Source organism: Oncorhynchus gorbuscha, linkage group LG18, assembly GCF_021184085.1.
Source record: "Oncorhynchus gorbuscha isolate QuinsamMale2020 ecotype Even-year linkage group LG18, OgorEven_v1.0, whole genome shotgun sequence".
NCBI classification, from domain to species: Eukaryota; Metazoa; Chordata; class Actinopteri; order Salmoniformes; family Salmonidae; genus Oncorhynchus; species Oncorhynchus gorbuscha.
The window spans coordinates 3,134,519-3,159,698 of NC_060190.1; the positions used below are offsets into that span (position 1 = coordinate 3,134,519).

General features: G+C 42.1%; 1 pseudogene; it reads right to left on the minus strand.

Moving 5' to 3' along the window:
• LOC124002702 overlaps positions 1–18,498 on the minus strand; it is a 55,834-nt pseudogene extending 37,336 nt beyond the window's left edge.
• Positions 18,499–25,180: the final 6,682 nt, after the last annotated feature.

Sequence of the window (25,180 nt, forward strand, 5' to 3'; positions counted from 1 at the left end):
TGCAGCTGTAGAACATTTTGAGGATCTGAAGACATGTCAAATCTTTTCAGTATCCTGATAGGGGAATAGGTTTTGTCGTGCCCTCTTCACGACTTTATTATGTCTTGGTGGTTGGACCATGATAGTTTGTTGGTGATGCGGACAAAGGAACTAAACTCTCAACCTGCTCAGCTACAGCTCTGTCAATGAGAATGGGGCGTGCTTGGTCCTCCTTTTCCTGTAGTCCACAATCATCTCCTTTATCTTGATCACATTGAGGGAATGGTTGCTGTCCTGGCACCAAACGACCAGGTCCTGACCTCCTCCCTGTAGGCTTTGTTGTTGTTGTCAGTGATCAGGCCTGATGACACTGTTCAATGATGGCGTTGGTGTCGTGTCTGGCCATGCAGTCATGAGTGAACAGGGAGTACAGGAGGGGGCTGAGCATGTTATGGCTAGGGATTCCAGGCAACGTTGACAACATCCGGTGAAATTGCAGAGTGCAAAGTATTTTTTTATTTTTAATTTATTTATTAGAAATATTTAACTTTCATGCATTCACAAGTGCAAAGGTTAACTTCTTGTTAATCTAGCCACCGTGTCAGATTTCAAAAAGGATTTACGGCAAAAGCAAACCATGCGATTATCTGAGGACAGCACCCCATCAAACAAACACACGACAATCATATTTCAACCCACCAGGCGCGACACAAACCTTAGAAATAACTATATAATTTGTGCCTTACCTTTGAAGAGCTTCTTCTGTTGGCACTCCAATGTCCCATAAACATCACAAATGGTCCTTTTCTTCGATTAATTCCGTCGTTATATCTCCAAAATGTCCATTTATTTGGCGCATTTGATTTAAAAAAAAACACTGGTTCCAACTCGCCCAGCATGACTACAAAATATCTAATACGATACCTGTAAATGCTGTCCAAACATTTGAAACAACTTTCCTAATCCAACTTTAGGTATTTTAAAACGTAAATAATCGGGAAAATTTAAGATGGGATAAACTGTGTTCAATACCGGATAAAACAACGTGAAGCGCGTGACCTGGAGCGCGCATCAAAACATTAGAGAGCACTAGGCTGGACCCTCGTTCTGAATAGCCGAACTTCTTCATTTCTCTAAAGAAAAACATCAACCAATTTCTAAAGACTGTTGACATCTAGTGGAAGCAATAGGAACTGCAACCAAGTGCAACAGCAAAAGTGCCACACAAAACCATTTGAAAACAGAGTCACCTCAACAACAAAAAATTCCTCCTGGATGGTTTGTCCTCGGGGTTTCACCTGCCAAATAAGTTATGATATACGCACAGACGTTATTTTAACAGTTTTAAAAACTTTAGAGTGTTTTCTATCCAAACCTACCAATTATATGCATATCCTAGCTTCTGGGCAGGTAGCAGGTAGTTTACTTTGGGAACGCTTTTCTTCCGGACGTGAAAATACTGCCCCCTATCCCAAACAGGTTATAAGGAATGAAATTCCACAACTTAACTTCTAAAAAGGCACACATGTTAATTTAAACAAATTCCCAGTGATTACCTCATGATGCTACAGTCCTCCTTTAAGACTCCATAATGTTTCATCATTAGATGCTACAGTCCTCCTTTAAGACTCCATAATGTTTCATCATTAGCTGTTACAGTCCTCCTTTAAGTCTCCATAATGTTTAGAATGTGTCTGGAAGCGCTACTCTATCTATTCTATTCTCATCCTTTCGGTTTTAATAATATTTAAAAAATAATAATGTTATAATAGGTAATAACTAACTTTAATAACTAGGGTTAATACCTGCCTGGCGCACCAACAAAATATTTATTTAGCCCCCTCTAACAATACCGCTACAGAATTAGCATAGTAGGCCATGTAACTTAACCCGTAGTGACACCCAGCCCGTGAACAGGACCGTTATCATCATCTGACACTAATTAGCATAACGCAACGGACATAAATCTTCCTAGAAAATATTCCTATTCATGAAAATCACAAGTGAAATATATTGGAACACAGCTTAGCCTTTTGTTAATCACCCTGTCATCTCAGATTTTCAAAATATGCTTTACACCCAAAGCTAGACAAGCATCTGTGTAAGTTTATCATAGCCTAGCATAGCATTATGCCTTGCTAGCAGCAGGCAAACTTGTCACAGAAATCAGAAAAGCAATCAAATTAAATCGTTTACCTCTGATGAACTTCAAATGTTTTCACTCACGAGACTCCCAGGTAGACAGCCAAAGTTCATTTTTTCCCAAAAGATTATTTTTTTATAGGCGAAATAGCTCTGTTTGTTCTTCACGTTTGGCTGAGAAATCGCCCGGAAATTGCAGTCACAACTCCGAAAAATATTCCAAATTAGCTCCACAGGGCACACACTTTCTAGTAGGCTTAAATTAAAGATAAGGAAAATAGGAATGGCAATATTGGCCGCTATTATCCTCAATTTTCCATCCACGTTGTCAGACACCAGTGACTTGTCATTGTTGATTTTATTTGTGCAAAATTTCATTGAAGATGCTCCAAAGATTTATACTGTCATTCTTCATGTCATTTATCTTTGTTTCATAGTGTAGTTTCTTCTTTTTATTCAGTTTAGTCACATGATTTCTCAATTTGCAATAGGTTTGCCAATCAGTTATTCAGCCAGATCTATATGCCATCTCTTTTGCCTCCCTCTTCATCATACAATTTTTTAAAATTCCTCATCAATTCACATGGATGTAACAGTTTTTACAGTCATTTTCTTAATGGGTGCTGCTTATTAGTAACTGGGATAAGCAGTTTCAAATGTGTCAAGGGCAGCGTCTGGTTGCTCATCATTACACACCAAGGGCCAACAAATATTATTTACATCAATAACATAGGAATCACTACAAAAAAATGTATGACCTCTTATACACAATATTAGTCCCAGCCTTTGGAACGGTGGTTTTCCTAGACATGGCTCCTATATTGTGATCACTACATCTGATGGATCTGGATACTGCTTTAAAACCCATTTCTGCAGCATTAGTAAAGATATGATCAAACCATGTTGATGATTTCATTCCTCTACTGTTTGTCACTACCCTGGTAGGTTGATTGATAACCTGAACAAGGTTGCCGGCACTGGTTACAGTTTGAAGCTTTTGCTTGAGTAGGCAGCCTGATCACAGCTTTTCTTCAGTACTAGTTAATTAATGACCAACGTCTTGAGTTTAGTTTGCCTGTTCTACAGTCTTGTAAAGATAGGGGCGTTGACTGGGACAGGCAATGTGACATCCATAATGTTTTAAGGAAAAGTTTTTGTAAAACAAGCACCTTACATTGGATCATCTTGAAACTTTCTCTCCAAAGCTAACTTTCAAGGATTTATATGGTCAATTGGTTTCTCTCTTTTCATTGGCAGAATCCTTTTTCAGTGTTATGATATTCATAACATCCATATCCACCAGTCTATCTTCCTGTCAACTAACAGAACTCTGCTGGTTGTCCTGGTAACAGATACCGGTGGGCAGATCTATTTCATTTGTTCAAACTAAACTACAGCACTTACTTTGATGTGTCAAATCTGATCCTTTCTTCTCTTCTCCTCCTCTCACAGTTCCACTCAGCCCCGCGTTGTTTTCCTGCAGTCCACCAGCAGCACAGACAACCTCTTCATACCCAGCAGTAAGGTGCTACCGGGAGAGGCACGACACGGGGACTCCGGGAGGGAGGAAGGGCTAGCGTTGTCCTGGTAACCATAAAGAGGGGACACAGACATATATATATATATCATTATGGATGCTGATGTCACTGTTGTCATAAAGTGCCTTACAGAAACCCAGCCCCCGATAGAGCAAGCTGTATGCTAGACCAGACCAAGCTGTACCATCTGGTGGTCTGATCTGGAGAGACTCTTCTCTGTCTCGTCAGCATCAGGATGTTGTTGAGGCTCCCCAGAGGATCCACGATAGTCATGTCTCTCTCCTGTGTTAACGAGAACATCAAACAGATGGTGAACTTATTACCATCATCAATTATTACTGTCTATTACAGTCATAGGGTCTTATCAGAGGCATTAATATCTCTAAATTAATTGGGTGCCTTTTGTGTCCCTTTGATATTTTAAGTATAAATTATGCTCCATTATTACATTTTAAAAGCCTGTTATATATAATTAAATCTCATTTAAAAGTCCCAAAAATATATGTAGCAATGGCAGATTGACCCTTTAACAATTTAAATAGTACTGAACATCACATTGAAGTGAAGAACTTCAGTAGAATGCCCCTTAAAAACCACACATTAATTCAACAACTGCATAGTTTGTGCCCCTGTTTATAGGACAGTACTCACTGGTGTTAATCTGATATTCTGTCTCCTCCTCTTTCACTCCCAAAACGTCTTCCTCCTTCACCTTTACTGAGATAGAACCTTTTAGAGAGGAAGAGGATGCTTTCTCTTCTTTCCCTATAACAGCCTCCTCTTCCTCCTTTTTCATTCTGAAAGGTTGTTTCTCTCCTTTCACTGTAATATCCTCCTCTTCGTCTTTCACGACAATGTTCAGGGGCAGAGCATCTTTCTCTCCTTTCACTGTAATATCCTCCTCTTCGTCTTTCACGACAATGTTCAGCGCCAGAGCTTCTTTCTCTCCTTTCACTGTAATATCCTCCTCTTCGTCTTTCACGACAATGTTCAGCTTCTTTCTCCGGACAGCAGACATCCTCTTCTTTAGCAGGGGATGAGTAGTTTAATGAGCTCATGGTCAGGGATGTTAGCTAGCTAGTTAGCATTAGCGAATAGCCTAGTGCTAGGCTCAGTATCAATCTTTAACAAATTTGCAAATTGAACAAGCAAATTAGGTTCAAGTTAACGTCAACTGAAATGTGTTTTAAACACTGCGATTAGCTAATGTACATTAACATGGCCTAAAACGTCAATATTTCACTTTTATGTTGGCTAGCAAGCTACCGACGTGGTTGAAATAGTATCCGTGTTGTTGTTCCTGAAGAAGCGTCCGTCCAGTCCATTATACGTCACGGAAGAATCATCAACTGAAAGGCGCTCATCGCCATCTGCTGGCTGGAGTGGGTAACGCAGTTTGGAAACAATAATTACTACACTTTTTGTATTGGAAAGAACGTCATAATAATTTAACAATAAGCTGATACATTTTCTCTTACGTCTTACAACTAATACTTTCCTGTACACAGACGTAGAAGCGTAATATGAATATGTAGATGATGAATAAATACTTCCATGAATAGGATATACACATTTACTCTGTTAATTGTTTATCGAGATGTGACCATACTATTCCCCATGCTAAAGATACTAATCCTGTAAACTAGAGCAAATGCTACAAAATAGCAGGTGTAGACATTACAAAACATTAAGAAATTCTTACTGACAAGCCCTTAACCAACAATGTAGTTAAGAAAAAATAATGAGGTAAGGAAAAAAGTTACACAATAAAAAAACTATTGTTGGCTACAGAGTCAATGTGGAGGCTGTATACAGGGGGTACCAGTACAGAGTCAATGTGGAGGCTATATACAGGGGTACCAGTACAAAACCTACACTCGATCCCTCCGATGTCAACAACTACAGACCAGTATCCCTTCTTTCTTTTCTCTCCAAAACTCTTGAACGTGCCGTCCACCACCGTGTGGAAGTGCTTGTCAGCTCTCCCGCTATCTCTCTCAGAATGACCTTCTTGATCCAAATCAGTCAGGTTTCAAGACTAGTCATTCAACTGAGACTGCTCTTCTCTGTATCACGGAGGCGCTCCGGCTAAAGCTAACTCTCTCTCCTCTGCTCTCATTCTTCTAGACCTATCGGCTGCCTTCGATACTGTGAACCATCAGATCCTCCTCTCCACCCTCTCCGAGTTACTATCATCCGTCATGTTGCCCACGCAAATTCAGGATTGCGTCCATACCTGACAGGTCGCTCCTGTTCAGGTGGCGTAAACAGAATCTGTCTCCTCACCACGCGCTCTCACCACTGGTGTCCCCCAGGGCTCTGTTCTAGGCCCTCTCCTATTCTCGCTATACACCAAGTCACTTGGCTCTGTCATAACCTCACATGGTCTGATCTAGAATATCATTGCTATGCAGACGTTTACACAATTAATCTTCTCCTTTCCCCCTTCTGATGACCAGGTGGCGAATTTATCTCTGCATGTCTGGCAGACATATCAGTGTGGATGACGGATCACCACCTCAAGCTGAACTTTTCCCAAGACGGAGCTGCTCTTCCTCCCGGGGAAGGACTGCCCGTTCCATGATCTCGCCATCACGGTTGACAACTCCATTGTGTCCTCCTCCCAGAGCGCTAAGAACCTTGGCGTGATCCTGGACAACAAACTGTCGTTCTCAACTAACATCAAGGCTACAGAAGTGGCCCGTTCCTGTAGGTTCATGCTCTACAACATCCGCAGAGTGACCCTGCCTCACACAGGAAGCGGCGCAGGTCCTAATCCAGGCACTTGTCATCTCCCGTCTGGATTACTGCAACTCTCTGTTGGCTGGGCTCCCTGCCTGTGCCATTAAACCCCTACAACTCATCCAGAACGCTGCAGCCCGTCTAGTGTTCAACCTTCCCAAGTTCTCTCACGTCAAATTATTCCTCCGCTCTCTCCACTGGCTTCCAGTTGAAGCTCGCATCCGCTACAAGACCATGGTGCTTGCCTACGGAGCTGTGAGGGGAACGGCACCTCAGTACCTCCAGGCTCTGATCAGGCCCTACACCCAAATTTCTCTGCGTTCATCCACCTCTGGCCTGCTCGCCTCCCTACCACTGAGGAAGTACAGTTCCCGCTCAGCTCAGTCAAAACTGTTCTGCTCTGGCTCCCCAATGGTGGAACAAACTCCCTCACGACCTCCCTGGACAGCGGAGTCAATCACCACCTTCCGGAGACACCTGAAACCCCACCTCTTTAAGGAATACCTAGGATAGGATAAAGTAAACCTTCTCACCCCCCTCCCCCTTAAAATATTTAGATGCACTATTGTAAAGTGGTTGTTCCACTGGATGTCATAAGGTGAATGCACCAATTTGTGAGTCGCTCTGGATAAGAGCGTCTGCTAAATGACTTAAATGTAATGTAAATGTAAATGTAAAGAGTCAATGTGGAGGCTATATACAGGGGGTACCAGTACAGAGTCAATGTGGAGGCTATATACAGGAGGTACCTGTACAGAGTCAATGTGGAAGCTATATAGAGGAGGTACCAGTACAGAGTCAATGTGGAGGCTATATACAGGGGGTACCAGTACAGAGTCAATGTGGAGGCTATATACAGGAGGTACCTGTACAGAGTCAATGTGGAAGCTATATACAGGAGGTACCTGTACAGAGTCAATGTGGAGGCTATATACAGGAGGTACCAGTACAGAGTCAATGTGGAGGCTATATACAGGGGGTACCGACAGTCATAGTGGAGGCTATATACAGGGGGTACCAGTACAGAGTCAATGTGGAGGCTATATACAGGGGGTACCAGTACAGAATCAATGTGGAGTCTATATACAGGGGGTACCAGTACAGAATCAATGTGGAGTCTATATACAGGGGGTACCAGTACAGAATCAATGTGGAGGCTATATACAGGGGGTACCAGTACAGAGTCAATGTGGAGGCTATATACACGGGGTACCAGTACAGAGTCAATGTGGAGGCTATATACAGGGGGTACCAGTACAGAACCAATGTGGAGGCTATATACAGGGGGGTACCAGTACATAATCAATGTGGAGGCTATATACAGGGGGTACCAGTACAGAGTCAATGTGGAGGCTATATACAGGGGGTACCAGTACAGAGTCAATGTGGAGGCTATATACAGGGGGTACCAGTACAGAGTCAATGTGGAGGCTGTATACAGGAAGTACCAGTACAGAGTCAATGTGGAGGCTATATACAGGAGGTACCAGTACAGAGTTAATGTGGAGGCTATATACAGGATGTACCAGTACAGAGTTCATGTGGAGGCTATATACAGGGATGTTTACATACTCTGAGATTGGAGTCATTAAAACTCGGTTTTCAACCACTCCACAAATGTCTTGTTAACAAACTATAGTTTTGGCAAGTCGGTTAGGACATCTACTTTGTGCATGACATAAGTCATTTTTCCAACAATTGTTTACAGACAGATTATTTCACTTATAATTCACTGTATCACAATTCCAGTGGGTCAGAAGTTTACATACACTATGTTGACTTTGCCTTTAAACAGCTTGGAAAATGCCAGAAATGATGTCATATTTTTTGAAGCTTCTGATAGGCTAATTGACATAATTTGAGTCAATTGGAGGTGTACCTGTGGATGTATTTCAAGGCCTACCTTCAAACTCAGTACCTCTTTGCTTGACATCATGTGGAAATCAGCCAAGACCTCAGAAAAGAGAATTGTAGACCTCTACAGGTCTGGTTCATCCTTGGAGAAATTTCCAAACGCCTGAAGATACCATGTTCATCTTTACATACAACAGTATGCAAGTATAAACACCATGGGACCACACAGCCGTCATACCGCTCAGGAAGGAGACTTGTTCTGTCTCCTAGAGATTAACATACAGTGGGGCAAAAAAGTATTTAGTCGGCCACCAATTGTGCAAGTTCTCCCACTTAAAAAAATGAGAGAGGCCTGTAATTTTCATCATAGGTACACTTCAACTATATACAGGAGATACCAGACAGACAAAATGAGAAAAAAATCCAGAAAATCACATTGTTTATCTCAATACTTTGTTATATACCCTGTGTTGGCAATGACAGATGTCAAATTCTTTCTGTAAGTCTTCACAAGGTTTTCACACACTGTTGCTGGTATTAAGGTATCTCCTGATGTAAATTACAGGCCTCTCTCATTTTTTTAAGTGGGATAACTTGCACAATTGGTGGCTTGTTAGGAGCAGAGTACTACCTTGTTAGGAGCAGAATACTTCCTTGTTAGGAGCAGAGTACTTCCTTGTTAGGAGCAGAGTACTTCCTTGTTAGGAGCAGAGTACTTCCTTGTTAGGAGCAGAGTACTTCCTTGTTAGGAGCAGATTACTTCCTTGTTAGGAGCAGAGTACTTCCTTGTTAGGAGCAGATTACTTCCTTGACAAAGCAGAGTAGCAGCAGCAGTACTTCCTTGTTAGGAGCAGAGTACTTCCTTGTTAGGAGCAGAGTACTTCCTTGTTAGGAGCAGAGTACTTCCTTTAGGAAATCAGAGTACTTCCTTGTTAGGAGCAGAGTACTTCCTTGTTAGCAGCAGAGTACTACCTTGTTAGGAGCAGAGTACTTCCTTGTTAGGAGCAGATTACTTCCTTGTTAGGAGCAGATTACTTCCTTGTTAGGAGCAGATTACTTCCTTGTTAGGAGCAGAGTACTTCCTTGTTAGGAGCAGAGTACTTCCTTGTTAGGAGCAGAGTACTTCCTTGTTAGGAGCAGAGTACTTCCTTGTTAGGAGCAGAGTACTTCCTTGTTAGGAGCAGAGTACTACCTTGTTAGGAGCAGAGTACTTCCTTGTTAGGAGCAGAGTTTCAGACTCTCTGAAATAATATTATTAGCAGCAATACATCAACAGCACAAAGTTAATATGTTATTATGTCCAGTAATGTGGAGCCTATAAGAAACCTGTCCCATTCTACTTGTCTATTATCTTTCTTTAGAAATAGTCATTTGTGATGACTTACTGATGCTTCTAGTGTGTCTCCTCAGAAGAGAGCTGCATGACCATGTGACACCATCCTTGATGTGGGGAAGAGTGTTGGACAGGCACATCCTGTTCCTGTTAAGACACCTGGCCAGCTGAGTGCAGCTGGGCTCTCCTGTCAACATGAGGCTCCTGTTGCAGCCCTCAAGGGCACATTGACAGATTTTCCACCTAGTCCTCTCTGGGATTCAAACCAGGGATCTTTCAGTTACTGGCCCAACACTGTTAACCGCTAGGCTTCCTGCAGCAGGAGCCCCATGTTGACAGGAGAGCCCACCTGCATTCAGCTGGTCAGGGGCAGTGGTGCCCTGTAAGTAACAAATGTATCACTATCAGAGGGGTGTATTATGACATCAGATAGAACTACTCAGACATTCCAAATCAGGCTTCATCCATATCATGAAGGTGGATATTGATCCAACCATTTCAAAAGTAATGACTGGGCTGACAGAAACAGGATATGCCTGAACATTTTTATAAATGGCGACAGACGATATGTTAGTTCGTTTGACATGGTGGGTTGTGTCAGTAAAAACGTTTTAGTGAGAAATGGCGATGGAAACTCCTTTATGTACAAATATTTATATAATAACCATCATGTCTTAGTTAACTTGGGAGTCACGTGATGATATGTTGTGGTCCTCCCTCTAAAACTTGGAAAACCATGTAGTTTATTAGGCTACAGATGAAATAAGTTATGAACTTCACAGGGTTGTGAAACTACATGTGATGAGCATGATGCTCAATTCCAATACATTTTGAGGGTTTTAATCTGGTGACATGATGACTGATGCTTGTTTGCCATTTGACAAATAAAATAATTGTTCTCACCCACAATAATCTCATCAATCGGGTAACAACGTTTATTCAACCAGTGGGAGGTTTGTAATTGCCCCCAGGAAAGTCGAAAGAGGAACTCTTCTATGAGACAATGATAAACAGCAATCCTTGGGAGAGTTGTGGTGGATATTATAAAATAAGGATCTGCTGGAGTCCAAGTCAAACCAAGATTCTTTATTTCTGAGCTCAGAGAGAATAACAGAGTTACACAGTGCAGTGTAGACAGTCTGAATTCCTGAAGCATTGAGTGATTAGCACATATCTTTATAGTTTCCTGTTCCTGGGAGGGACTTTATTCATACAAGGACACAGGTGTAAATTGGTTTGCAACACAGGATGATAGTCCCAAGAACAGGAGATTATAATAGGACAGTTTCACAAGGTTAGTCACATACTCAGTTATGTGGACACACAAACAATTAACATTTTCCATTACAGAGTCTGAACATTTTCATTTCATTAAATCATCAGTGGGCCAACAATGCAAATGTCAACAATGGAACTAATGCATCACATCCAAATATCACTTGATTATCTGTAGTGCTGGAGGAATGACACACCCAGATAAACACACACACAGAGTTTAAAAAAGGACAATTTAAAACAAGGAACCTGATCTCCTTTATATTCAAACTGACATACTCCATATTCAATTCATGTTTTCTAATAAAAACAAACAAATATATGTTTGAGTATACCCTGTACCATTTAATTTCATATGGTAAAGACAGGTAAACACATTGTCAGTCAACAATATAAGACAACGGGAGCACTGTGTATGTTCTCTGATGAATTTTAAGTCAATGTGATGTGAAATATCAATATACACGCTAAGAAAAGTAATTTCTCTCTCCTGTGTGGATTCTCTAATGACGTTTAAATGACTGTTATGAGTAATATGTTTTCCCACAGTCTGAGCTTTTCTAAGCCTTCTCCTCTGTGTGTAGTCTAATGTGTTCTTTCAGGCTTCCTAAATGGGCAAAAGCTTTGCACCCTGGGAGGAGTGGTAAGGCTTCTGCCCTGTGTGTATTCTCTCATGTCGTTTCAGCTCCCCTGACCGGATGAAACACTTTCCACATTGGGAGCAGTGGTAAGGCTTCTCTCATGTGTGTATTCTCTCGTGTTGTTTCAGGTGTCCTCTCCTATTGAAACACTTTCCACATTGGGAGCAGTGGTAAGGCTTCTCTCCTGTGTGTATTCTCTCGTGTTGGTTCAGCCATGCTTTCCGGCTGAAACTCTTTCCACACTGGGAGCAGTGGTAAGGCTTCTCTCCCGTGTGTATTCTCTCATGTTGTTTCAGCTCCCCCAAACGGACGAAACACTTTCCACACTGGGAGCAGTGGTAAGGCTTCTCTCCTGTGTGTATTCTCTCGTGTTTTTTCATGTGTCCTCTCCTATTGAAACACTTTCCACATTGGGAGCAGTGGTAAGGCTTCTCTCCTGTGTGTATTCTCTCGTGTTGGTTTCAGGTTTGATTTCTCATTAAAACTCTTTCCACACTGGGAGCAGTGGTAAGGCTTCTCCCCTGTGTGTATTCTCTCGTGTATTTTCAGCTCCCCCGAACGGACGAAACTCTTTCCACACTGGGAGCAGTGGTAAGGCTTCTCTCCCGTGTGTATTCTCTCATGTTGTTTCAGGTTCCCTAAATCTGTCAAACACTTTCCACATTGGGAGCAGTGGTAAGGCTTCTCCCCTGTGTGTATTCTCTCATGAGTTTCAGATGCCCGCTTTCTGGTTGAAAACACTTTCCACACTGGGAGCAGTGGTAAGGCTTCTCCCCTGTGTGTATTCTCTCATGAGCTTTCAGGTGTGCTTTCTGGTTAAAACTCTTTCCACACTGGGAACAATGGTAAGGCTTCTCCCCTGTGTGCATTTTCTCATGTTGTTTCACGTCCCATAACCGGTTACAGCTCTTTCCACAGTGGGAGCACTGGTGTCGTCTTGCTGGTTTGGACGTCCCTGGCTCTGGTTCCTCAGAGTCTGGTCTTTCTCCTGCCAAAGACAGTGTTTTTTTAAATAGAGACCGAATGAAACCACATGATAAAACAACCTTGTTGTTGTCTATGAAATCAAAACAGACTTTGCTGGATTCCTATCGAGCAGGTGGTTCTGAAACAATGTAAATTAGTGATTTTAAAACAAATTTGCTGTCCTCAAAATAACACACATTTATGTCTAAACATCCTGTTTTACAAAAGTGAGAATGTCAAAAACCCAAAGTGTCAATAGTGACCATCATTTTAAGCACTGCCTTAACCCTCTTGGGCTGGATTCAAATTGAGCTTCACAGGTGGTCCTCTAAATATCCATAACATTCATAGCTGTGGATGTTACAGAATGTGACCTCCACCTTCCGTTTGACATAAAATGCTCAAAGGGTAATTTTGTGTGGAAGTCCAAAACATGTTTGGCCAGTCCATCACCATACAAAGCACATCAGTAACATCTCCCTTGGAAAGTGTGTTTGGTGTCACATTGCTGTTTAAATGGACCAATTTCTTATTTAGACATTCACAGATTTTCAACATTTTGATTATCGCTGATGTCAATAAACTGTAGCTCCCCAAACGGTAGCACTCATGCAGCCCCAGACCATGACACTCCCACCAACGCTTGAAAAGGCAATACACACTTGTCTTTGTAAATGTGGATGTTTCATGAGCATCACTCTTAACAACATTTATTCTTTGCCAAGATAATCCACAGGACATGTGTTCCAGTAATCCATGTCCTGATTGAACAGCTTGGTTATTACAGTGCAAACTTGTTGGGGATTTCTAAAATCATCTTTAAAATGTGCAGTTTGTTCACACAAAATGCCACAGGTTCTGAGGGAACCAGTTGATATGTCAAACGCTGTTTAAAACACTGAGGAAGCTAATGTACATTAAAACAGGAGCTGTTTCATTAAATTTATTTAATACAGTCAAATGTTGCTCAGCTAGTTAGCATTCAAGGGTTTTTCTTTAGGCTTTAGCTCAATTTTAAACATTTGCAATTTAGAATTAAACAATTAATACATCAACATATATTATGTTTAAAACACTGAGATTAGATAATGTACATTAAGATGGTCTAAAGCGTCAATCTTTCACTTTTATGTTGGCTAGCAAGCTACAGGTGGTCAAAATAGTATATTTTGTTCCTGAAAAAGCGTCCGTCCAGTCCATTGTCTCACAAACAAGAGTCAACTGAAAGAATCCTTTTCCATCTGTCTGACTGGCATTCCCACATTTGAAACAATAGTTACTTTTTTTGTCTGGAAAGAACGTCAACTTATCCCAAACCATCTGATACATTTTTAGATTCAAATAATACATTCCTGTACACAGACAGTAAAGCTTCAATCTGAAATATGGATGACTAATAAAACTTATATGAATAAGTGTAAAAACATTTTCTGTTAATTTTGTCACATTCTTTTTTATCTACATGTGACCATACTATTCCCCATAAAGCCACGCTCTATAAGATACAAATCATCCTGTAAACAAATGACAGAACAAACGCAAACATGCAAATAGCACTTGATTATCTGTAGTGCTATACACTGGGTAGACAAAACATTAAGAACAGCTGCTACTTCCATGACTTAGAAAGACTTCAGGTGAATCCAGGCTAAAATCTGATCCCTCTACTGATGTCACTAGTTAAATGATGCTTCAATCCGTGTAGATGAAGGGGGAGACAGGTTAAATAAGGATTTTTAAGCCTTGAGACATGAGACATGGATTGTGCATGTGTGCCATTTAGAGAGTAATGGGGAAGACAACATGTCCTTTGCACAGGGTTGGTAGTAGGTGCCAGGTCTCTTTGTGTCAAGAACTGTCCTGCTGGGTTTTTCAGCTCAACAGTTTCCCATGTGTACCAAGAGTGGTCCACCACCCAAACAGTGGTGGTTTGTGCCGTTTAAGATGAGGTAGGACAAATTTATTTTTTCCTGAGCATGGCCTTAATTCTATTACAGCATATTGGAGGACTGTCATTCATATTTCACTCACCCTGTTCAATGTAACAGCAATAGGTTTAGGCTACTCCATGATACTGTAATTGTCCCTATACCCATCATGAGGTAGCAACCTAGCCTATGAATGAAAGTTTAGAATGTAGGTTCACTTCGAGAGAACATTTTGCTTGACAGACAGTGACACATAGACAGACAGTGACACATTCAATACTGCCTTGCACACTCTCGCCTGCATCTAGCTGAAATAGAGATATCACTGGACAAATTCAGGTATGTTTATCCCCGTTTTGTTCCATTTAAACGTTTGTCAACAGAATCGGCGGAATGAATACACCCCTGATCATGCATAAACACAGTTCACTTTCATTACAGACACGTTGTATTCCTTCTGCATCTATGTGCTCTCCTCTTATCACCTTCTCCCTTTGTTTCTGTACTTCAATGCACAACACATCAGCTGTATGTCACCAGGAGAAAAAACCTTTCCAAGCCAAACCATTTCATAACTGCTACACACAGCTTACATTGTTGTCACCATATTAGTAAATCAAGCCTAAACTTTCATTCTGATTAATCATAAAATAACATCATAGTCAACAGAGCTAATAGAACTAACTGAGTTAGTAAACCTGCTACAATCATGCAGTAACAGCAGTGTACAGTCAGTAACACTTACCTCAGTCCCAGTGGCAAAAATTAGTAAAACCAAAAGCTTTCAGAGGAAGAGTTCAGTGTTGTGTTGGATAGTTGCAGCCAGCTAGCAACATAACATCCCTTTGTTTGAGCCAAGTGTTTGAGAGAATGCATTTTCAGCTAAGTAAATGAAACTGAAAGTGGAAAATAAATGACTAAATATCTCTCTCTCGCTTCTCCTTCATTTTGGAATAAAATAATTTGTTCAAAACTGTTCAACTATTGTATTTTTCTCTCTTTTAGTCAACTATTCACCACGTTATGCACTGTAGTGCTAGCTAGCTGTAGCTTATGCTTTCAGTACTAGATTCATTCTCTGATCCTTTCATTGGTTGGACATCATGCAAGTTCATGCTGCAAGAGCTCTGATGGGTTGGAGGATGTCCTCCGGAAGTTGTCATAATAACTACAAGTGCTATGGAAGCTTGAGACCATAATCCTCCTAATTTTGTGATTGTGATCAATATTTAGGAGGATGCAAAATTCTTTTAATAAATTATTTCTCAGTGATTATATTTAGTATAGTTTTATCTAAAAAGGACCACTTTTCCTATTTTACCATTTTTATTTTTCTGAAAATAACTGAGGAGCCTCCCCTTCCTCCTCTGAGGAGACCCCACTGCACCCAAAGGACATCCAGCCAACTTGACACAATTGTGGGAAGCATTGGAGTCAACATGGGCCAGCATCCCTGTGGAATGCTTTCGACACCTTGTAGAGTCCATGCCCCGATGAATTGAGGCTATTCTGAGGGGAAAAGGGGAGGGTCCAACTCCATATTAGGAAGGTGTTCGAAATGTTTGGTATAATCAGTGGATATATCTGCCATTTAGCAGACACTTTTATCCAAAGGGATTTGCAGTCATGTTTGCAAACACTTAACATATGGATGGTCCCAGGAATCAAACCCACTACCCTGGTTTAACAAGCACTATACTCCACCAACTGAGCTACAGGACCACAAGGAATGATCAAGGAATGACGCAGATAAACACACACAGCCTGAGTTTCAAAAATATAATTGAATCAAAGACCGTAACATTGAAACTGACATACTTCATATTAGACGTGGACCGATTCATCTGACTGGCCGATCTCAGGTTTGGTTTTTTTTTGGGCGGCGATTTTGCAGATTTTTTTTTTACACCTTTATTGAATGTTTATTTAACTCGGCAAGTCAGTTAAGAACACATTCTTATTTTCAATGACGGCCTTGGAACGGTGGGTTAACTGCCTTGTCCAGGGGCAGAATGCTAGATTTTCACCTTGTCAGCTCAGGGGATCCTGCCTTGCAACCTTACAGTTAACTTGTCCAACGCTCTAACCACCTGCCTCTCATTGCACTCCACGAGGAGCCTGCCTGTTACGCGAATGCAGTAGAAGCCAAGTTAACACCATCCAGTCCCAGCCTTCAGCTCCATTCAACCCCTCCCATCTGTCTCTTAACACCATCCAGTCCCTTCAGCTCCATTCAACCCCTCCCATCTGTTTCTTAACACCATCCAGTCCCTTCAGCTCCATTCAACCCCTCCCATCTGTCTCTTAACACCATCCAGTCCCTTCAGCTCCATTCAACCCCTCCCATCTGTCTCTTAACACCATCCAGTCCCTTCAGCTCCATTCAACCCCTCCCATCTGTCTCTCAACACCATCCAGTCCCACCCTTCAGCTCCATTCAACCCCTCCCATCTGTCTCTTAACACCATCCAGTCCCTTCAGCTCCATTCAACCTCTCCCATCTGTCTCTAAACACCATCCAGTCCCTTCAGCTCCATTCAACCCCTCCCATCTGTCTCTTAACACCATCCAGTCCCTTCAGCTCCATTCAACCCCTCCCATGTGTCTCTAAACACCATCCAGTCCCTTCAGCTCCATTCAACCCCTCCCATCTGTCTCTTAACATCCATATGGGATTTATATTTGCCATATATATTTTAACTGTGCTGTGATGCTTCACAAAAGTATTAAACTTTTCGATTCTCATAGTTTCTACAAATTGTAAATTAAAGATAAACATTTTTGTTAAAATAATTATAATATTATGGATTGAATAGGACTTTTCAAATCACCCAGTATTGCCATCTGCAGCGTTAGTTCTAGGTAAATGTTGCAATTCTTCAGCGATTCCTGGACCTGTGACCAACAACGAGCTACATATGGACAGTACCAAAATAAATGATCTAATGACTGCCTCCTCGCAGCAAAATCTGCAGAGCTGGGAAGATTGTATCCCCATATATAACATTATATTGGTTGCAAGAATTTTGTATAATAATTGAAGCTTTGAATCCGGCGTCATTTTGCGTGTCAATTCATAAACCATGTGCCATGGAATCAGTACAATGAAAATCTCTTGCCAACTATTTTGACATTTATTTGGCACAGCTGTCAGTTGTTTGGTCCTTAAATGGAACTGGTAAACATTTCTATTTATCACAATTTGGTCCTTAATGCAGGGCCTTGTTCCTGTTCTACAGTCTAGTAAAGAGAGGGGGGTTGACTGGGACAGGCAATCCATCATGTTTTATGGAAAAGGTTTTTGTAAAACATGCACCTTACATCAGATCATCTTGAAACTTTCTCTCTAAAGCGAACTTTCATCAAGGTTTTATATGGTCTATTGGTTTCTCTCTAAATCTAACTTTCATCAAGGTTTTATATGGTCTATTGGTTTCTCTCTAAATCTAACTTTCATCAAGGTTTTATATGGTCTATTGGTTTCTGTCAACTTAAATCAGGTTTTAATGTCAACTAACAGAACTGTCTACTGTGGTGGAAATATACCAGTCTATCTTCCTGTCAACAAACAGAACTCTGCTGGTTGTCCTGGTAACAGATACCAATCTATCTTCCTGTCAACAAACAGAGCTCTGCTGGTTGTCCTGGTAACAAATACCAGTTCTTCCTGTCAACAAACAGAACTCTGCTGGTTGTCCTGGTAACAGATTCCAGTGGGCAGATCTATTTGTTCAAACTAAATTACAGCACTTACTTTGACGTGTCAAATCTGATCCTTTCTTCTCTTCTCCTCCTCCCACAGTTCCACTCAGCCCTGTTGTTTTCCTGCAGTCCACCAGCAGCACAGACAACCTCTTCCTACCCACCAGTAAGGTGCTACCGGGAGAGGCACGATACAGGGACTCCGGGAGGGAGGAAGGGCTAGCGTTGTCCTGGTAACCATAAAGAGGGGACACAGACACATATCATTATGGATGCTGATGTCACTGTTGTCATAAAGTGCTTTACAGAAACCCAGACCCAGAGAGAGCAAGCTGTATGCTAGACCAGACCAAGCTGTACCATCTGGTGTTCTGATCTGGAGAGACTCTCCTCTGCCTCATCAGCTTCATAAGCATCAGGATGTTGTTGAGGCTCCCCAGAGGATCCACCATAGTCATGTCTCTCTCCTGTGTTAATGAGAACATCAAAATGAATAGTAAACTTATAACCGTCTAATAAAATCATAGGGTCTTACAAGAGGCATGAATATGTCCCTTTGTTATTTTAAGTAGAGATTATGCTTCAATATTGAATTTTAAAAGCCTGTTATACTAGATGAGGGGAACTTTAATGTAGACCACATGGAGAATTCAAAACATTAAATTGAAAAGTCCCTAAAATATATGAACCAATGGCAGATTGACCTTTTAACAATTCCTACAGTACTGAACAACATATTCAAGTGTAGAACTTCAGTAGAATGCCACTTTAAAACCACACATTAGTTCAACAACATAGTTTGTGTCCCTGTTGAAGACAGTACTCACTGGTGGTAATCTGATATTCTGTCTCTTCCTCTTTCACTGCCAAAACGTCTTCCTTCTTCACCTTTATTGAGATAGCATCCTCTTCCTCTCTAAACGGTTCTTTCTCTTCTATCACTATAACAGCCCCCTCTTCCTCCTTTTTCATTCTGAAATGTTCTCTTCCTCCTTTTCAATTCCACTATAACAGCATCTTCTTCCTTCACTATAACAGTCTCCTCTTCCTCCTTTTTCATTCTGAAATGTTCTTCCACTATAACAGCATCTTCTTCCTTCACTATAACAGTCTCCTCTTCCTCCTTTTTCATTCTTAATGATTCTTTCTCTTCTTTCACTGTAACCCCATCCTCTTCTTCAATGTTCAGCGCCAGAACTTCTTTCTCCAAACATCAGACCCCCTCTTCTATAGCAGGGATGAGTAGTTTAATGAACTCATGGTCAGGGATGTTAGCTAGCTAGTTAGCATTAGCGAATAGCCTAGTGCTAGGCTCAGCATCAATCTTTAAAAAGTTTGCAAATTAGGTTACAGTTAACCAGTTAATACGTCAACAGAACTGTGTTTAAAACACTGAGATTAGATAATGTACATTAAGATGGTCTAAAGCGTCAATCTTTCACTTTTATGTTGGCTAGCAAGCTACCCAGGTGGTTGAAATAGTATCCGTGTTGGAAGAAGCGTCTGTCCAGTCCATTATACGTCACACAAGAATCATCACCTGAAAGACGCCCATCGCCATCTGCTGACTGGAGTGGGTAACGCAGTTTGGAAACATTTACATACATTACATTTAAGTCATTTAGCAGACGCTCTTATCCAGAGCGACTTACAAATTGGTGCATTCACCTTATGACATCCAGTGGAACAGTCACTTTACAATAGTGCATCTAAAACTTAAGGGGGGGGGTGAGAGGGATTACTTATCCTATCCTAGGTATTCCTTAAAGAGGTGGGGTTTCAGGTGTCTCCGGAAGGTGGTGATTGACTCCGCTGTCCTGGCGTCGTGAGGGAGTTTGTTCCACCATTGGGGGGCCAGGGCAGCGAACAGTTTTGACTGGGCTGAGCGGGAGCTGTACTTCCTCAGTGGTAGGGAGGCGAGCAGGCCAGAGGTGTTAGTTACTACACTTTTTGTATTGGAAAGAACGTCATAATAATTGAACAATAAGCTGATATATTTTCTCTTACGTCTTACAACTACTACTTTCCTGTACACAGACGTAGAACTTCTTCCAACTAATTATTTCCGGTACATAAAAGCATAATATGAATATGTAGATGATGAATAAATACTTCTATGAATAGGTAGTGTGTTAATACACATTTTCTCTGTTCATTTTTCGCAACATTTTTGTCTACATGTGACCATACTATTCCCTTAAAGCCACGCTCTATAAGATACAAATCATCCTGTAAACAACAGAGCAAATGCATCACATGCAAATAGCACTTGATTATCTGTAGTGCTATACACTGGGTAGACAAAACATTAAGAACAGCTGCTCCTTCCATGACATAGACTGACCAGGTGAATCCAAGCTAAAGCTATGATCCCTTACTGATGTCACTAGTTAAATCCACTTCAATCCGTGTAGATGAAGGGAGGAGGCCGGTTAAATAATGATTGTTAAGTGAAATGAGACATGGATTGTGTCTGAGTACCATTCAGAGGGTGAATTGGGAAGACTAAATATTTATGTGCCTTTGAACGGGGTATGGTAGTAGGTTCCAGGCGCACCGATTTGTGATTTGTTTTTCCAACTCAACAGTTTCCCATGTGTACCAAGAATGGTCCACCACCGTAACAGTGGCGGTCAGTGCCGTTTAAGATGAGGGAGGACCATTTTGTTTTTCATGGGCATGGCCTTATTTCTACTACAGCATGTTGCATGACTGTCATTCATATTCCATTCACCCTGTTCAACGTCACAGCGATAGGTCTAGGATACTACATTATACTCACATTTTCCATATACCCATCATGAGGTAGCTACAACCTAGTCTATGAATGACAGTTTACAATGTAGGTGCACACAGGTTGAGAGAAATATTTAAGGTGACAGACAGTGACACATTCAATACCACTCTCACCTACTGATCTAGGATGTAATCATTAGTCCAGCAGTTGCAAACGAGAGTTTTTTTTTAAACAAATTCAGGTATGTTTATCGCCGTTTTGTTCCGTTTAAGAAATGAATACACCCCTGATCATGTGTAAACAGAGATCACTTTCATTACAGCCACGTTGTATTCCTTCTCTCCTCCTCTCACCTTTTCCCTTCGCTTCTGGACTTCAATGCACAACACATCAGCTGTATGTGACCAGGTGAAAAAAAAAGTTTCCAAAACCTCATAGGTTTGTATTGAAGTCAAATTACACAGAGGAGAAACGGAAACTCGCTGTTCTCCAGGCTACACCATGGTGCTACCCTACAGAATGCTGCTGAGGCTACTGTAGACCTTCATGTTTTCATCAATTATTTGGTGACGTGATTATTTTTAATATAGTTTTATCTAAAAAGGATTAAACTTTTTTACATGTTTTATCATTTTCATTTTTACGAAAATCACTGAGGAGGAGGGTCGTCCCCTTCCTCCTCTCAGGAGCCTCCACTTCCTCCTCTGAGGAGCCTCCCCTTTCTCCTCTGAGGAAGCTCCTCTTCCTCCTCTCTGGAGCCTCCACTTCCTCCTCTGAGGAAGCTCCTCTTCCTCCTCTCGGGAGCCTCCACTTCCTCCTCTGAGGAGCCTCCCCTTTCTCCTCTGAGGAAGCTCCTCTTCCTCCTCTCGGGAGCCTCCCCTTCCTCCGCTGAGGAGTCTCCCCTTTCTCCTCTGAGGAAGCTCCTCTTCCTTCTCTCAGGAGCCTCCCCTTCTTCCTCTGAGGAGCCTCCCCTTTCTCCTCTGAGGAGCATCCCCTTCCTCCTCTCAGGAGCCTCCCCTTCCTCCTCTGAGGAGCCTCCACTGCACCCAAAGGAAGCATTGGAGACAACATGGGCCAGCATCCCTGTGGAAAGCTTTCGACACCTTGTAGAGTCCATGCCCCGACGAATTGAGGCTATTCTGAGGGAGAAAGGGCCAACTCCATATTAGGAAGGTGTTCGAAATGTTTGGTATAATCAGTGGATATATCTGCCATTTAGCAGACACTTTTATCCGAAGGGATTTGCAGTCATGTTTGCAAACACTTTACATATGGATGGTCCCAGGAATCAAACCCACTACCCTGGTTTAACAAGCACTATACTCCACCAACTGAGCAACAGGACCACAAGGAATGATCAAGGAATGACGCAGATAAACACACACAGCCTGAGTTTCAAAAATATAATTGAATCAAAGACCGTAACATTGAAACTGACATACTTCATATTAGACGTAGGCCGATTAATTAGGGCCGATTTATTTCAAGTTTTTATAACATTTCTTTTTTACACCTTTATTTAACCTTTATTTAACTAGGCAAGTCAGTTAAGAACACATTCTTATTTTCAATGACGGCCTAGGAACGGTGGGTTAACTGCCTTGTCCAGGGGTAGAACGCTAGAATTTCACCTTGTCAGCTCGGGGGATCCAAACTTGCAACCTTACAGTTAACTAGTCCTACGCTCTAACCACCTGCCTCTCATTGCACTACAGACCAGTATACCTTCTTTCTTTTCTCTCCAAAACTCTTGAACGTGCCGTCCTTGGCCAGCTCTCCCGTTATCTCTCTCAGAATGACCTTCTTGATCCAAATCAGTCAGGTTTCAAGACTAGTCATTCAACTGAGACTGCTCTTCTCTGTATCACGGAGGCGCTCCGCACCGCTAAAGCTAACTCTCTCTCCTCTGCTCTCATCCTTCTAGACCTATCGGCTGCCTTCGATACTGTGAACCATCAGATCCTCCTCTCCACCTTCTCCGAGTTGGGAATCTCCGGCGCGGCCCACGCTTGGATTGCGTCCTACCTGACAGGTCGCTCCTACCAGGTGGCGTGGCGAGAATCTGTCTCCTCACCACGCGCTCTCACCACTGGTGTCCCCCAGGGCTCTGTTCTAGGCCCTCTCCTATTCTCGCTATACACCAAGTCACTTGGCTCCGTCATAACCTCACATGGTCTCTCCTATCATTGCTATGTAGACGACACACAATTAATCTTCTCCTTTCCCCCTTCTGATGACCAGGTGGCGAATCGCATCTCTGCATGTCTGGCAGACATATCAGTGTGGATGACGGATCACCACCTCAAGCTGAACCTCGGCAAGACGGAGCTGCTCTTCCTCCCGGGGAAGGACTGCCCGTTCCATGATCTCGCCATCACGGTTGACAACTCCATTGTGTCCTCCTCCCAGAGCGCTAAGAACCTTGGCGTGATCCTGGACAACACCCTGTCGTTCTCAACTAACATCAAGGCGGTGGCCCGTTCCTGTAGGTTCATGCTCTACAACATCCGCAGAGTACGACCCTGCCTCACACAGGAAGCGGCGCAGGTCCTAATCCAGGCACTTGTCATCTCCCGTCTGGATTACTGCAACTCGCTGTTGGCTGGGCTCCCTGCCTGTGCCATTAACCCCCTACAACTCATCCAGAACGCCGCAGCCCGTCTGGTGTTCAACCTTCCCAAGTTCTCTCACGTCACCCCGCTCCTCCGCTCTCTCCACTGGCTTCCAGTTGAAGCTCGCATCCGGTACAAGACCATGGTGCTTGCCTACGGAGCTGTGAGGGGAACGGCACCTCAGTACCTCCAGGCTCTGATCAGGCCCTACACCCAAACAAGGGCACTGTGTTCATCCACCTCTGGCCTGCTCGCCTCCCTACCACTGAGGAAGTACAGTTCCCGCTCAGCCCAGTCAAAACTGTTCGCTGCTCTGGCCCCCCAATGGTGGAAGAAACTCCCTCACGACGCCAGGACAGCGGAGTCAATCACCACCTTCCGGAGACACCTGAAAAGTAATCCTTCTCATCCCCCCCCTTAAAAGATTTAGTTGCACTATTGTAAAGTGGCTGTTCCACTGGATGTCATAAGGTGAATGCACCAATTTGTAAGTCGCTCTAGATAAGAGCGTCTGCTAAGTGACTTAATTGTTAATGTTAATGTTAATTATGATTGTGATTTTCATAAAAATAAAAATGATAAAACATGTAAAAACTATTAATCCTTTTTAGATAAAACTATATTAAAAATAATCACGTCACCAAATAATTGATGAAAACATGAAGGTCTACAGTAGCCTCAGCAGCATTCTGTAGGGTAGCACCATGGTGTAGCCTGGAGAACAGCGAGTTTCCGTTTCTCCTCTGAGTAATTTGACTTCAATACAAACCTATGAGGTTTTGGAAACTTTTTTTTTCACCTGGTCACATACAGCTGATGTGTTGTGCATTGAAGTCCAGAAGCGAAGGGAAAAGGTGAGAGGAGGAGAGAAGGAATACAATGTGGCTGTATTGAAAGTGAACTGTGTTTACACATGATCAGGGGTGTATTCATTCCAACGATTCTGTTGAAAAACCTTTCTTAAACGGAACAAAACAGGGATAAACATACCTGAATTTGTTTTTAAAAAACTCTCGTTTGCAACTGCTGGACTAATGATTACATTCTAGATCAGCAGGTGAGAGTGGTATTGAATGTGTCACTGTCTGTGACCTTAAATTTTTCTCTCAACCTGTGTGCACCTGTAAACTTTAATTCATAGACTAGGTTGTATCTACCTCATGATGGGTATAGGGAAAATGTTAGTATCATGTAGTAGTCCAAACCTATCGCTGTTACATTGAACAGGGTGAATGGAATATGAATGACAGTCATCCAACATGCTGTAGTAGAAATAAGGACATGCCCATGAAAAACAAAATGGTCCTCCCTCATCTTAAACGGCACTGACCTCCACTGTTACGGTGGTGGACCATTCTTGGTACACATGGGAAACTGTTGAGTTGGAAAAACAAATCACAAATCGGTGCGCCTGGAACCTACTACCATAACCCGTTCAAAGGCACTTAAATATTTAGTCTTCCCAATTCACCCTCTGAATGGTACTCAGACACAATCCATGTCTCATTTGTCTCAAGGCTTAACAATCCTTCTTTAATCGGCCTCCTCCCTTCATCTACACGGATTGAAGTGGATTTAACTAGTGACATCAGTAAGGGATCATAGCTTTCACCTGGATTCACCTGGTCAGTCTATATCATGGAAGGAGCAAGTGTTCTTAATGTTTTGTAGACTCAGTGTATCGCACTACAGATGATCAAGTGCTATTTGCATGTGATGCATTTGCTCTTT